This window comes from Symphalangus syndactylus, chromosome 18, assembly GCF_028878055.3.
Source record: "Symphalangus syndactylus isolate Jambi chromosome 18, NHGRI_mSymSyn1-v2.1_pri, whole genome shotgun sequence".
Lineage (NCBI taxonomy): Eukaryota > Metazoa > Chordata > Mammalia > Primates > Hylobatidae > Symphalangus > Symphalangus syndactylus.
The window spans coordinates 53,359,425-53,376,272 of NC_072440.2; positions in this window are offsets into that span (position 1 = coordinate 53,359,425).

Consider the following 16,848-nt stretch of genomic DNA (forward strand, 5'->3'; position numbering starts at 1 on the left):
CGACTCCACTCCAATCCATTCCATTCCATTCAACTGAAATCCACTCTTCTCCACTCCACTCCTCTCCACTCCAGTGCATTCTATTCCTTCCCATTCGCCTTCATTCCATTCCATTCCATTCCATTCCATTCCATTCCATTCCACTTCATTCTGCTCCACTCCACTAGCTTCCTTTCTTCTCCATTTCACTCCACTACACGCCTCTGCACTTTTTTCCATTCCATTCCGTTCCATTGCATTCCATTCCATTCCATTCCATTCCATTCCATTCCATTCCATTCCATTCCATTCCTCTCCATTCTGTTCCATTCCCTACTTTTCTACTAGAGTCCACTCCACTCCACTCCAATCCATTCCATTACATTCCATTCAAATCAAATCCAGTCTTCTCCACTCCACTCCGCTCCCCACCACTGCATTCCATTCCTTCTCATTCGCTTCCATTCCTGTCTACTCCAATCCATTCCATTCCACTACATTCCATTCCATTCCATTCCATTCCATTCCATTCCATTCCAATCTATTCAATTCCAGTACACTCCACTCCTTTCCTTTCTTCTCCATTCCACTCCACTGCACTCCACTGCACGTTTTTCAATTCCCTTCAACTCCATTCAATTCAAATGCACTCTTCTCCACTACACTCCTCTCCACTCCACTGCATTCCATTCCTTCCCATTTGCCTCCATTCCAGTCCTCTCCATTCCATTCCATTCCATGCCATTCCATTAGATTCCATTCCACTACACTCCACTCCATTCCTTTCTTCTGCATTCCACTCCACTGCACTCCACTGCCATTTCTTCCATTCCCTTCCACTCCATTCATTTCAAATCCACTCCTTTCCACTCCATTCCTCTCCACTCCACTGCATTCTATTCCTTCCCATTCGCCTCCATGCCAGTCCTCTCCATTCCATTCCATTGTATTCCACACAATTCCATTCCATTCCATTCCATTCCATTCCATTCCATTCCATTCCAATCCATTGTATTCCATTCCATTCCATTCCATTCCATTCCATTCCATTCCATTCCATTGTATTCCATTCCATTCCATTCCATTCGCCTCCACGCAACTAAATTCCAATCCACTGCATTCCATTCCATTCCATTCTATTCCATTCCTTCCCATTCCACATGAATCCACTCTACTCCCCTCCGTTCCACTCCACTGCACTCCATTCCTTTCCATTCCACTCCACTCCATTACACTCCTCTCCATTCCATTCATTTCAAATACACTGTACTCCACTCCACTCCATTCCATTTCACTTCATTCCTTTTCATTCATTTCCATTGTGTTGCATTCCATTCCACTACTTTCCATTCCATTCCATTCCATTCTACTTTAATCCATTCCACTCCAATTCACTTTTTCCATTCCATTCCATACCATTCCATTCCATTCCATTCGTTTCCATTCTTTTCCCCTGGAATCCACTCGACTGCACTCCAATCCATTCCATTCCATTCCATTCAATTCAATTCAAATCCACTCTTCTCCACTCCACTCCTCTCCACTCCACTGTATTCCATTCCTTCCCATTCGCCTCCATTCCAGTCCACTCCATTCCATTCCATTCCATCCTATTCCATTCCATTCCATTCCATTCCATCCCATCCCATCCCATCCCATTCCATCCCATTCCATTCCATTCCATTCCATTCCTGTCCTTCCATGCCATTCCATATTTTTCCATTCCATTCCATTCCGTTCCATTCTATTCCATTCCCTTCCATTCCATTCCATTCCATTCCATTACTTTCCCTTAGAATCCACTCCACTCCAATCCAATCCATTCCATTCCATTCCATCCAATTCAAATCCACTGTTCTCCACTCCACTCCTCTCAACTCCGCTGCATTCCATTCCTTCCAATTGTCCGCCATTCCATTCCATTCCATTGCATTCCGTTCAATTCCATTCCATTCCAAACTTTTCCATGACCTTCCATTCCATTTCACGACCTTCCTTTCTTCTCCGTTCCACTCCACTGGACTCCACTGCACTTTTTTCCATTCCATTCAATTCCATTTCATTCATTTCCCTTCCATTCCATTCCATTCCATTCCATTCCATTCCATTCCATTCCATTCCTTTGCCCTAGAATCCACTCCACTCCACTCCATTCCAATCAATTCCATTATGTTACATTCTATTCAATTTCACACTTCGCCACTCCATTCTGTCCAATCCACTGCATTCCATTCCTATTCATTAGCCTCCATTCGAGTCAACTCCATTCCTTTCCATTCCATTCCATTTCATACCATTCCATTCCCTTCCACTTCTTTCCACTCCACTTCACTCCCTTCTTTTCTTCTCCATTCCACTCCACTACACTCCACTGCACTTTTTTTCCATTCCATTCCATTCCATTGCATTCAAATCCACTCTTCTCCACTCCACACCTCTCCACTCCACTGCATTCCTTTCCTTCCCAATTGCCTCCATTCCAACCAACTCCATTCCATTCCATTCCATTCCATTTCATTCCATTCCATTCCATTCCACTCCACTCCACCGCACTCCCTCCCATTTTTGTACATTCCACTCCTTTCCACTCCACTGCATTCCATTCCTTCCCATTCGCCTCCATTCCAGTAAACCCCAGTCCATTCCATTCCATTTCTTTCCATTCCATTCCTTTCCATTCCATTCCATTCCATTCCACTCCATTCCAATCCACTACACTCCCTTCGTTCCTTCTCCATTCCATTCCACTCCATTCCACTCCACTACACTCACTTCCTTCTTTCTCCATTCCATTCCACTACACTCCACTTTTTTTCATTCCATTCCATTCCATTCCATTCTATTCCATTCCATTCCATTCCATTCCATTCCATTCCATTCCATTCCATTCCATTCTATTACACTAGAATCCACTCCATTTCATTCAATTCCATTCCATTCCATTCAACTCCATTCCATTCCATTCCATTCCACTCCATTCCACTCCACTCCATTCCATTCTATTCCATTCCATTCCTTTTCATTCATTTCCATTGTATTCAATTCAATTCCATTATTTCCATTCCATTCCATTCCACTCCAAACCACTCCACTCCTATCCACTGCATTCCATTTGATTCCATTTCGTTCCATTCCACACCATTCCACTCCACTCCCTTCCTTTCTTTTCAATTCCACTCCACTGCACTGCACTGCACTTTTTTCCATTCCATTCCATTCCATTTCTTTCCATTCCGCCTGAAGCCACTCTATTATCTTCCGTTTCACTCCATTCCACTCTATTCCATTCCATTCCATTACACTCTTTTCCATTCCTTCCCATTCCATTCCACTCCACTCCAATCCATTCCATTCCATTCATTTCCAATACACTGCGCTCCACTCTACTCCATTCCATTCCATTCCTTTTCTTTTCATTCCCTTCCATTGTATTCCATTCCATTCCATTATATTCCATTCTACTCCAGTCCACTCCACTCTGATCCAATGCGTTCCATTACATTCTGTTCCATTGCATTCCATTCCGTTCAATTCAAACCCACTGTTCTCCACTGCACTCCTCTCCAATCCACTGCATTCCATTCCTTCCTATGCGCCTCCGTTCCAGTCCATTCCTTTCCATTCCATTCCATTCCATTCCATTCCATTCCATTCCATTCCATTCCATTCCATTCCTTTCCATTCCATTATATACCGTTCCGTTCCGTTCTGTTCCGTTCCGTTCTGTTCCGTTCCATTCCATTCCATTCTTTTACATTTGAATCCACTCCACTCCAATCAAATCCATTGTATTGCATTCCATTCAATTCAAATCCACTATTCTCCATTCCACTCCTCTCCACTCCACTGCATTAAATTCCTTCCCGTACACTTTCATTCCCGTCCACTCCATTCCCTTTTATCCCATTCCACACCATTCCACTCCTCTCCACTCCCTTCCTTTCTTCTCCATTTCACTCCACTGCACTCCAGTGCACTTTTTTCCATTGCATTCCATTGCATTCCTTTCCATTCCTTTTCATTCTGTTCCGTTGTATTCCATTCCATTCTATTATTTCCATTCCATTCCATTCTACACCAAATCAATCCACTCCAATCCACTGCATTCCGTTCCATTCCATTCTGTTCCATTCCACACTTTTCCACTCCACTACACTACCTTCCTTTCTTCTCCATTCCACTCCACTGCACTGCACTGCACTATTTTCCATTCCATTCCATTCCATTCCATTCCATTCCATTCCATTCCATTCCATTCCACCTGAATCCACTCTACTGCCCTCCATTGCACTCCATTCCACTCCATTCCATTTCATTCCACCCCTCTCCCTTCCATTCCTAACGATTCCAGTCCACTCCACTCCACTCCTCTCCATTCCATTCATTAGCAATACACTGCACTCCAATCTACTCCATTCCATTCCATTCCATTCCTTTTCATTCCCTTCCATTGTATTCCATTTCATTCCATTACTTTCCATTCCATTATTTTCTACTCCAGTACACTCCACTCCAATTCATTGTGTTCCATTCCATTATGTTCCATTGCATTCCATTCCATTCATTTCTTATCGACTCTTCTCCACTGCACTCCTCTATTCTTCACTGCATTCCATTCCTTCCCATTCGCATCCATTCCATTGCACTCCATTCCATTCCACTCCATTACATTCCATTACATTCTATTAGATTCCATTTCATTCATTTTCATTCCACTCTTTTCCACTCCACTCCACGCCCTTCCTTTCTTCTGCATTCCTCTCCACTCTACTCCAATGCACTTTTTTCCATTCCATTCCATTCCTTTACATTACATTATATTACATTACATTCTTTTCCACTAGAATCCACTTCACTCCACTAAAATCCATTCCATTCCATTCCATTCCATTCGACTGAAATCCACTCTTCTCCACCCCACTCCTATACAATCTTCTTCTGTCCATTCCTTGCCATCAGTCTGCATTCCAGTCCAATCCATTCCATTCCATTCCACTCCATTCCTCTCCACTAAACTCCCTTCCTTTCTTCTCCATTCCACTCCAATGCACTCCACTGCACTTTTTTCCATTCCATTCCATTCAATTCCATTGCATTCCATTCCATTCCTATTTAATCCATTCCATTCCATTCCATTCCATTCCTTTCCATTCCATTCCCATTCATTCCATTCCATTGCCTTCCATTCCATTGCTTTCCATTCCATTCCATTCCCAATCATTCCATTCCAGTCCATCCCATTCCATTCCATTCCATTCCATTCCATTCCATTCCATTCCATTCCATTCCATTCCATTCCATTCCATTCCGTTCCGCTGCAAGCATGTCCACTCCAATTCACTGTATTCCATTCTATTTCATTCCTCTCCATTCCATTCCATTAAAACTGAATTGACTCTACTCCCCTCTATTCCACTCCACTCCATTCCACTGCATTCCATTCCTTCGCATTCCACTCCACTCAACTACACTCCTCTCCATTCCGTTCATTTCCAATTCACTGCACTCGACCCCACACCATTCCATTCCATTCCATTCCACTCAATTCCTCTCCACTCCACTCTGTTCTCTTCTTCTCCATTCGACTTCCCTGCATTCCACTGCACTTTGTTCCATTCCGTTCCTTTGCATTCCATTCCATTCCATTTCATTCCAATCCATTCCATTGCATTCCACCCAATTCCACTCCACTCCACTATTCTTCATTCCAGTCCACTGCACTCTACTGTACATTTTTCCATTCCATTCCATTCCACTCCACTCTTCTCCATTCCAGTCCACTGCACTCTACTGTACTTTTTTCCATTCCATTCAATTCCACTCCACACTTCTCCATTCCAGTCCACTGCACTCTACTGTACTTTTTTCCATTCCATTCCATTCCATTCCATTCCATTCCATTCCATTCCATTCCATTCCATTATTTCATCCGATTCCATTCAAATTCTATTGCATTCCATTCCATTCCATTCAATTCCATTCCTTTCTTTTCAACAAGAATCCACTCCATTTCACTCCAATCCTTTCCATTCCATTGCATTCATTTCAAATCCACTCTTCTCCACTCCAATCCTTCCGACTCCACTGCAATCCAATCCTTCCCATTCAACTCCCTTCCAGTCCACTACATTCCATTCCAATCCATTCCATTCGATTTCATTCTACTCATCTAAATTCTCTTCCTTTCTTCTCCATTCCACTCCACTGCAAATTTTTCCATTCCATTCCATTCCATTCCTTTCCATTCCATTCCATTGCTTTCCATTCCGTTCCATTCCATTCCGTTTCATTCCATTCCATTCCCATTTATTCCAGTCCATTCCATTCCATTCCCATTCATTCCATTCCATTGCATTCCATTCCCAATCATTCCTTTCCTTTGCATTCCATTCCATTCCATTCCATTCCATTCCATTAAAAATCATTCCATTCCATTCCATTCCATTCCATTCCATTCCGTTCTCCTGCACGCAACTCCACTCCAATCCACTGCATTCCATTCTATTCCATTACATTCTATTCCATTCCATTTAAACTGAATCGAATCTACTACCCTCTATTCCACTCCATTCCATTCCACTCCATTCCATTCCTTCCCATTCCACTCTACTCATCTACACTCCTCTCCATTCCATTCTTTTCCAATTATCTGCACTTGACTCCACACCATTCCATTCCAATCCATTCCATTCCATTCCATTCCATTCCATTCCATTGCTTTCGATTCCATTCCCATTTATTCCATTCCATTCCATTCCATTCCATTCCCATTCATTCCATTCCATTGCATTCCATTCCCAATCATTCCGTTCCTTTGCATTCCATTCCATTGCATTCCATTCAATTCCATTCCATTCCCAATCATTCCATTCCATTCCATTCCATTCCATTCCATTCCATTCCATTCCATTCCATTCCCCTGCACGCAACTCCACTCCAATCCACTGTATTCCATTCTATTCCATTCCATTAAAACTGAATCGACTCTACTACCCTCTATTCCACTCCATTACATTCCACTCCATTCTATTCCTTCCCATTCCACTCTACTCATCTACACTCCTCTCCATTCCATTCATTTCCAATTATCTGCATTTGACTCCACACCATTCCATTCCATTCCATTCCATTCCATTCCATTCCATTCCACTCCATTCCATTGCATTCCATTCGCCTCCACGCAACTAATTTCCAATCCACTGCATTCCATTCCATTCCATTCTATTCCATTCCTTTCCATTCCACATGAATCCACTCTACTCCCCTCCGTTCCACTCCACTCCAATGCATTCCATTCCTTTCCATTCCATTCAAATCCACTCTTCTCCACTCCACTCCTCTCCACTCCTTCCCATTCCATTCATTTCAAATACACTGCACTCCACTCCACTCCATTCCAATTCACTTCATTCCTTTTCATTCATTTCCATTGTATTGCATTGCATTCCATTACTTTCCATTCCATTCCATTCTACTAAAATCCAATCCACTCCAATCCACTTTTTCCATTCCATTCCATACCATTCCATTCCATTCCATTCCATTACTTTCCATTCTTTTCCCCTGGAATCCACTCGACTCCACTCCAATCCATTCCATTCCATTCCATTCCATTCAAATCCACTGTTCTTCTCTCCACTCCTCTCCACTCCACTGTATTCCATTCCTACCCATTCGCCTCCCTTCCAGTCCACTCTATTCCATTCCATTCCATCCCAATCCATTCCATTCGGTCCCATTCCATTCCATTCCACCCAATCCCATTCCATTCCATCCAATCCCATTCCATTCCATTCCATTCCATATTTTTCCATTCCATTCCATTCCATTACTTTCCACTAGAATCCACTCAACTTCAATCCATTCCATTCCATTCAGTTCAAATCCACTCTTCTCCACTCCACTCCTCTCAACTCCACTGCGTTCCATTCCTTCCCTTTGGCCTCCATTCCATTCCATTCCATTCCATTCCATTCCATTCCATTCCATTCCATTCCACACCAGTCCATGACTCTCCATTCCATTTCACTACTTTCCTTTCTTCTGCGTTCCACTCCACTGGACTCCACTGCACTTTTTTCCATTCCTTTCATTTCCATTTCATTCATTTCCCTTCCATTCCTTTCCATTCCATTCCATTCCATTCCATTCCATTCCATTCCATTCCATTCCATTCCTTTCCGTTCCGTTCCATTCCATTCCATTCCATTCCATTCCATTCCATTCCATTCCATTCTTTTGCTCTAGAATCCACTCCTCTCCACTCCATTCCAATCAATTCCTTTCTGTTACATTCTATTCAAGTTCACACTTTGCCACTCCATTCTGTCCACTCCACTGCATTCCATTCCTTTTCATTAGCCTCCATTCGAGTCAACTCCTTTCCTTTCCATTCCATTCCATTTCATACCATTCCATTCCCTTCCACTTCTTTCCACTCCACTTCCCTCCCTTCTTTTCTTCTCCATTCCACTCCACTAAACTCCACTGCACTTTTCTCCATTCCATTCCATTCCATTGCATTCAAATCCACTCTTCTCCACTCCACACCTCTCCACTCCACTGCATTCCTTTCCTTCCTATTTGCCTCCATTCCTATCAACTCCATTCCATTCCATTCCATTTCAGTCCGTTCCATTCCATTCCATTCCACTCCACTCCACTGCATTCCCTTCCATTTTTGTCCATTCCACTCCTTTCCACTCCACTGCATTCCAATCCTTCCCATTCACCTCCATTCCAGTCAACCCCAGTCCATTCCATTCCATTTCTTTCCATTCTATTCCTTTCCATTACATTCCATTCCATTCCACTCCATTCCAATCCACTACACTCCCTTCCTTCCTTCTCCATTCCATTCCACTCCATTCCACTCCACTACACTCACTTCCTTCTTTCTCCATTCCATTCCACTACACTCCACTTTTTTTCATTCCATTCCATTCCATTCCATTCCATTCCATTCCATTCCATTCCATTCCATTCCATTCCATTCTATTACAGTAGAATCCACTCCACTCCACTCCACTCCACTCCATTCCATTCCTTTCCATTCCATTCAAATCCACTCTTCTCCACTCCACCCCTCTACACTCCACTGCATTCCATTCCTTCCCTTTCGCCTCCATTTCATTCCATTCCATTCCATTCCATTCCACTCCACTCCACTCCATTCCATTCCATTCCATTCCTTTTCATTCATTTTCATTGTATTCAATTCAATTCCATTATTTCCATTCCATTCCATTCCACTCCAAACCACTCCACTCCTATCCACTGCATTCCATTTGATTCCATTTCGTTCCAATACACTCCATTCCACTCCACTCCCTTCCTTTCTTTTCAATTCCACTCCACTGCACTGCACTGCTTTGCACTTTTTTCCATTCCATTCCATTCCATTTCTTTCCCTTCCGCCTGAACCGACTCTATTACCTTCCGTTCCACTCCATTCCATGCTATTCCATTCCATTCCATTACACTCCTTTCCATTCCTTCCCATTCCAGTCCACTCCACTCCAATCCTCTCCATTCCATTCATTTCCAATACACTGCGCTCCACTGTACTCCATTCCATTCCATTCTGTTACTTTTCATTCCCTTCCATTGTATTCCATTCCATTCCATTATATTCCAATCTACTCCCGTCCACTCCACTCCGATCCAATGCGTTCCATTACATTCTGTTCCATTGCATTCCATTCCATTCAGTTCAAACCCACTGTTCTCCAATGCACTCCTCTCCAATCCACTGCATTCTATTCCTTCCTATGCGCCTCCATTCCAGTCCACTCCATTCCATTCCATGCCATTTCATTCCATTCCATTCCATTCCATTCCATTCCATTCCATTCCATTCCATTCTTTTACATTTGAATCCACTCCACTCCAATCAAATCCATTGTATTGCATTCCATTCAATTCAAATCCACTATTCTCCACTCCACTCCTCTCCATTCTACTGCATTCAATTCCTTCCCGTACACTTTTATTCCCGTCCACTCCATTCGATTTTATCCCATTCCACACCATTCCACTCCTCCCCATTCCCTTCCTTTCTTCTCCATTTCACTCCACTGCACTCCAGTGCACTGTTTTCCATTGCATTCCATTGCATTCCACTCCATTCTTTTTCATTCTGTTACGTTGTATTCCATTCCATTCCATTATTCCCATTCCATTCCATTCTACACCAAATCACTCCACTCCAATCCACTGCATTCAGTTCCATTCCATTCTGTTCCATTCCACACCTTTCCACTCCACTACACTACCTTCCTTTCTTCTCCATTCCACTCAACTGCACTGCACTGCACTATTTTCCATTCCATTCCATTCCTTTCCGTTCCATTCCATTCCTTTCCATTCCAATTGAATCCACTCTACTGCCCTCCGTTGCACTCCATTCCACTCCATTCCATTTCATTCCACTCCTCTCCATTCCATTCCTACCGATTCCAGTGCACTCCACTCCACTCCTCTCCATTCCATTCATTAGCAATACACTGCACTCCAATCTGCTCCATTGCATTCCATTCCATTCCTTTTCATTCCCTTCCATTGTATTCCATTACATTCCATTACTTTCCATTCCATTTTTTCTACTCCAGTACACTCCACTCCAATTCATTGTGTTCCATTCCATTCTGTTCCATTGCATTCCATTCCATTCGTTTCTAATCGACTCTACTCCACTGCACTCCTCTCTTCTCCACTGCATTCCATTCCTTCCCATTCGCATCCATTCCATTTCCCTCCATTCCATTCCACTCCATGCCATTCCATTGCATTCCATTCCATTCCATTTCATTCATTTCCATTCCACTCCTTTCCACTGCACTCCACGCCCTTCCTTTCTTCTGCATTCCTCTCCACTCCACTCCAATGCACTTTTTTCCATTCCATTCCATTCCATTCCATTCCATTCCATTCCATTCCATTCTTTGCCGCTAGAATCCACTTCACTCCACTAAAATCCATTCCATTCCCTTCCATTCCTTTCCCAATCATTCCATTCCATTCCATTCCATTCCATTCTGCTGCATGCATCTCTACTCCAATCCACTGTATTCCATTCTATTTCATTCCACTCCATTCCATTCCATTAAAACTGAATCTACTCTACTCCCCTCTATTCCACTCCACTCCATTCCACTCCATTCCATTCCTTTGCATTCCACTCCACTCAACTACACTCCTCTCCATTCCGTTCATTTCCAATTCACTGCACTCGACTCCACAGCATTCCATTCCATTCCACTCAATTCCTCTCCACTCCACTCTGTTCTTTTTTTCTCCATTCGACTCTCCTGCATTCCACTGCACTTTGTTCCATTCCGTTCCTTTGCATTCCATTCCATTCCATTTCATTCCAATCCGTTCCATTGCATTCCACCCCATTCCACTCCATTCTACTCCCTTCCATTCTTCTCCATTCCAGTGCACTACACTCTACTTTGCTTTTTTCCATTGCATTTCATTCCATTCCATTCCATTCCATTCCATTCCATTCCATTCCATTCCATTCCATTCCATTCCATTCCATTCATTTCATCCCATTCCATTCAAATTCTGTTGCATTCCATTCCATTCCATTAAATTCCATTCCTTTCTTTTCAACAAGAATCCACTCCATTCCACTCCAATCCTTTCCATTCCATTGCATTCATTTCAACTCCACTCTTCTCCACTCCAATCCTTCCGACTCCACTGCAATCCAATCCTTCCCATTCAACTCCCTTCCAGTCCTCTACATTCCATTCCAATCCATTCCATTCGATTTCATTCTACTCATGTAAATTCCTTCCTTTCTTCTCCATTCCACTCCACTGCAATTTTTTCCATACCATTCCATTCCATTCCATTGCATTCCATTCCATTCCATTCCATTCCATTCCATTGCTTTCCATTCCATTCCCATTTATTCCATTCCATTCCATTCCATTCCATTCCCATTCATTCCATTCCATTGCATTCCATTCCCAATCATTCCATTCCTTTGCATTCCATTTCATTGCATTCCATTCAATTCCATTCCATTCCCAATCATTCCATTCCATTCCATTCCATTCCATTCCATTCCATTCCATTCCCCTGCACGCAACTCCACTCCAATCCACTGTATTCCATTCTATTCCATTCCATTCTATTCCATTCCATTAAAACTGAATCGACTCTACTACCCTCTATTCCACTCCATTCCATTCCACTCCATTCCATTCCTTCCCATTCCACTCTACTCATCTACACTCCTCTCCATTCCATTCATTTCCAATTATCTGCACTTGACTCCACACCATTCCATTCCATTCCATTCCATTCCATTCCATTCCATTCCATTCCATTCCACTCCATTCCATTGCATTCCATTCGCCTCCACGCAACTAATTTCCAATCCACTGCATTCCATTCCATTCCATTCTATTCAATTCCTTTCCATTCCACATGAATCCACTCTACTCCCCTCCGTTCCACTCCACTCCAATGCATTCCATTCCTTTCCATTCCATTCAAATCCACTCTTCTCCACTCCACTCCTCTCCACTCCTTCCCATTCCATTCATTTCAAATACACTGCACTCCACTCCACTCCATTCCAATTCACTTCATTCCTTTTCATTCATTTCCATTGTATTGCATTGCATTCCATTACTTTCCATTCCATTCCATTCTACTAAAATCCACTCCACTCCAATCCACTTTTTCCATTCCATTCCATACCATTCCATTCCATTCCATTCCATTACTTTCCATTCTTTTCTCCTGGAATCCACTCGACTCCACTCCAATCCATTCCATTCCATTCCATTCCATTCAAATCCACTGTTCTCCACTACACTCCTCTCCACTCCAATGTATTCCATTCCTACCCATTCGCCTCCATTCCAGTCCACTCTATTCCATTCCATTCCATCCAAATCCATTCCATTCGATCCCATTCCATTCCATTCCACCCAATCCCATTCCATTCCATCCAATCCCATTCCATTCCATTCCATTCCATATTTTTCCATTCCATTCCATTCCATTACTTTCCACTAGAATCCACTCCACTTCAATCCATTCCATTCCATTCAGTTCAAATCCACTCTTCTCCACTCCACACCTCTCAACTCCACTGCGTTCCATTCCTTCCCATTGGCCTCCATTCCACTCCATTCCCTTCCATTCCATTCCATTCCATTCCATTCCACAGCAGTCCATGACTCTCCATTCCATTTCACTACTTTCCTTTCTTCTGCGTTCCACTCCACTGGACTCCACTGCACTTTTTTCCATTCCTTTCAATTCCATTTCATTCATTTCCCTTCCATTCTTTTCTATCCATTCCATTCCATTCCATTCCATTCCATTCCATTCCATTCCATTCCATTCATTTCATCCCATTCCATTCAAATTCTGTTGCATTCCATTCCATTCCATTCAATTCCATTCCTTTCTTTTCAACAAGAATCCACTCCATTCCACTCCAATCCTTTCCATTCCATTGCATTCATTTCAACTCCACTCTTCTCCACTCCAATCCTTCCGACTCCACTGCAATCCAATCCTTCCCATTCAACTCCCTTCCAGTCCTCTACATTCCATTCCAATCCATTCCATTCGATTTCATTCTACTCATGTAAATTCCTTCCTTTCTTCTCCATTCCACTCCACTGCAATTTTTTCCATACCATTCCATTCCATTCCATTGCATTCCATTCCATTCCATTCCATTCCATTGCTTTCCATTCCATTCCCATTTATTCCATTCCATTCCTTTCCATTCCATTCCCATTCATTCCATTCCATTGCATTCCATTCCCAATCATTCCATTCCTTTGCATTCCATTCCATTGCATTCCATTCAATTCCATTCGATTCCCAATCATTCCATTCCATTCCATTCCATTCCATTCCATTCCATTCCATTCCATTCCCCTACACGCAACTCCACTCCAATCCACTGTATTCCATTCTATTCCATTCCATTCTATTCCATTCCATTAAAACTGAATCGACTCTACTACCCTCTATTCCACTCCATTCCATTCCACTCCATTCCATTCCTTCCCATTCCACTCTACTCATCTACACTCCTCTCCATTCCATTCATTTCCAATTATCTGCACTTGACTCCACACCATTCCATTCCATTCCATTCCATTCCATTCCATTCCATTCCATTCCACTCCATTCCATTGCATTCCATTCGCTTCCACGCAACTAATTTCCAATCCACTGCATTCCATTCCATTCCATTCTATTCCATTCCTTTCCATTCCACATGAATCCACTCTACTCCCCTCCGTTCCACTCCACTCCAATGCATTCCATTCCTTTCCATTCCATTCAAATCCACTCTTCTCCACTCCACTCCTCTCCACTCCTTCCCATTCCATTCATTTCAAATACACTGCACTCCACTCCACTCCATTCCAATTCACTTCATTCCTTTTCATTCATTTCCATTGTATTGCATTGCATTCCATTACTTTCCATTCCATTCCATTCTACTAAAATCCACTCCACTCCAATCCACTTTTTCCATTCCATTCCATACCATTCCATTCCATTCCATTCCATTACTTTCCATTATTTTCCCCTGGAATCCACTCGACTCCACTCCAATCCATTCCATTCCATTCCATTCCATTCAAATCCACTGTTCTCCACTCCACTCCTCTCCAATCCACTGTATTCCATTCCTACACATTCGCCTCCATTCCAGTCCACTCTATTCCATTCCATTCCATCCCAATCCATTTCATTCGATCCCATTCCATTCCATTCCACCCAATCCCATTCCATTCCATCCAATCCCATTCCATTCCATTCCATTCCATATTTTTCCATTCCATTCCATTCCATTACTTTCCACTAGAATCCACTCCACTTCAATCCATTCCATTCCATTCAGTTCAAATCCACTCTTCTCCACTCCACTCCTCTCAACTCCACTGCGTTCCATTCCTTCCCATTGGCCTCCATTCCGTTCCATTCCATTCCATTCCACACCAGTCCATGACTCTCCATTCCATTTCACTACTTTCCTTTCTTCTGCGTTCCACTCCACTGGACTCCACTGCACTTTTTTCCATTCCTTTCAATTCCATTTCATTCATTTCCCTTCCATTCTTTTCCATTCCATTCCATTCCATTCCATTCCATTCCATTCCATTCCATTCCATTCCATTCCTTTCCGTTCCGTTCCATTCCATTCCATTCCATTCCATTCCATTCCATTCCATTCCATTCCATTCTTTTGCTCTAGAATCCACTCCACTCCACTCCATTCCAATCAATTCCTTTCTGTTACATTCTATTCAAGTTCACACTTTGCCACTCCATTCTGTCCACTCCACTGCATTCCATTCCTTTTCATTAGCCTCCATTCGAGTCAACTCCTTTCCTTTCCATTCCATTCCATTTCATACCATTCCATTCCCTTCCACTTCTTTCCACTCCACTTCACTCCCTTCTTTTCTTCTACATTCCACTCCACTAAACTCCACTGCACTTTTTTCCATTCCATTCCATTCCATTGCATTCAAATCCACTCTTCTCCACTCCACACCTCTCCACTCCACTGCATTCCTTTCCTTCCTATTTGCCTCCATTCCAATCAACTCCATTCCATTCCATTCCATTTCAGTCCATTCCATTCCATTCCATTCCACTCCACTCCACTGCATTCCCTTCCATTTTTGTCCATTCCACTCCTTTCCACTCCACTGCATTCCAATCCTTCCCATTCACCCCCATTCCAGTCAACCCCAGTCCATTCCATTCCATTTCTTTCCATTCCATTCCTTTCCATTACATTCCATTCCATTCCACTCCATTCCAATCCACTACACTCCCTTCCTTCCTTCTCCATTCCATTCCACTCCATTCCACTCCACTACACTCACTACCTTCTTTCTCCATTCCATTCCACTACACTCCACTTTTTTTCATTCCATTCCATTCCATTCCATTCCATTCCATTCCATTCCATTCCATTCTATTACAGTAGAATCCACTCCACTCCACTCCACTCCACTCCATTCCATTCCTTTCCATTCCATTCAAATCCACTCTTCTCCACTCCACTCCTCTCCACTCCACTGCATTCCATTCCTTCCCTTTTGCCTCCATTTCATTCCATTCCATTCCATTCCATTCCACTCCACTCCATTCCATTCCATTCCATTCCTTTTCATTCATTTTCATTGTATTCAATTCAATTCCATTATTTCCATTCCATTCCATTCCACTCCAAACCACTCCACTCCTATCCACTGCATTCCATTTGATTCCATTTCGTTCCAATACACTCCATTCCACTCCACTCCCTTCCTTTCTTTTCAATTCCACTCCACTGCACTGCACTGCTTTGCACTTTTTTCCATTCCATTCCATTCCATTTCTTTCCCTTCCGCCTGAACCGACTCTATTACCTTCCGTTCCACTCCATTCCACGCTATTCCATTCCATTCCATTACACTCCTTTCCATTCCTTCCCATTCCAGTCCAGTCCACTCCAATCCCCTCCATTCCATTCATTTCCAATACACTGCGCTCCACTGTACTCCATTCCATTCCATTCTGTTACTTTTCATTCCCTTCCATTGTATTCCATTCCATTCCATTATATTCCAATCTACTCCCGTCCACTCCACTCCGATCCAATGCGTTCCATTACATTCTGTTCCATTGCATTCCATTCCATTCAGATCAAACCCACTGTTCTCCAATGCACTCCTCTCCAATCCACTGCATTCTATTCCTTCCTATGCGCCTCCATTCCAGTCCACTCCATTCCATTCCATGCCATTCCATTCCATTCCATTCCATTCCATTCCATTCCATTCCATTCCATTCTTTTACATTTGAATCCACTCCACT